Source organism: Lissotriton vulgaris, chromosome 1_1 (genome assembly GCF_964263255.1).
Source record: "Lissotriton vulgaris chromosome 1_1, aLisVul1.2, whole genome shotgun sequence".
Taxonomy (NCBI): Eukaryota; Metazoa; Chordata; class Amphibia; order Caudata; family Salamandridae; genus Lissotriton; species Lissotriton vulgaris.
In genome coordinates, this window is record NC_141685.1 from 228,984,869 (window position 1) to 228,985,485 (window position 617).

Below are 617 nucleotides of genomic sequence, written 5' to 3' on the forward strand. Positions count from 1 at the left end.
TGGAGGCGTGGTTCAAAGCCTCATGGGAAATGTTGTTTTTTACCATTGTAGTTTTACTTTCATTGGCTGCTGTTTGTGCAGTAAAGAAATGAGAAAGCATAATCAGAAGCCTCCGTGACCTTAATAGAATCTAAAATTCTTGTCGCGATAGCTAGAAAATGTTGTACTCCCTCACACCTGTACATCAATGAGTGGATGGAGCACCTCCCTGCCTCGTGCACACTACGCACCCAGCGCGGGGGTAAGTGTACTGCATGTGAGAAGGCGTTACTGAACTTTTGTGTCATAATTCGGAGCACTCGGTATCAAAACGACTCTGGTGGGACTCGAACCCACAACCTTTGAATGCCCTCACAGCCTGCCTAGAAGTCCAACGCGCTATCCATTGCGCCACAGAGCCACCTGTGGAAGCACGCGCCTCTGAGTGCACTACTGATGGTGTACAGAAATAGTGATGCACGTGTCTGATCTCTTTTTTCCTAGTTACAAAAGTGAAAAGTTCGTGTGAATGCATATCTAGAGATGAGATAAACGAGGTCTGCGCTAGGTCCCCTTAGAGGGTCTCAGGGGTGTGTGAGGTATTTTGGGCCGGGTTATATTTACCTCCCGCAGGAAGC

General features: G+C 47.8%; 1 non-coding gene across 1 annotated transcript; it reads right to left on the reverse strand.

Annotated features, from left to right (window-relative positions):
- Positions 1–311: 311 nt before the first annotated feature.
- On the reverse strand, positions 312–400 carry TRNAR-UCU (transfer RNA arginine (anticodon UCU)). The gene is given in 2 exon segments: positions 312–347; positions 364–400. It is a non-coding gene; the product is annotated as a tRNA-Arg (tRNA).
- Positions 401–617: the final 217 nt, after the last annotated feature.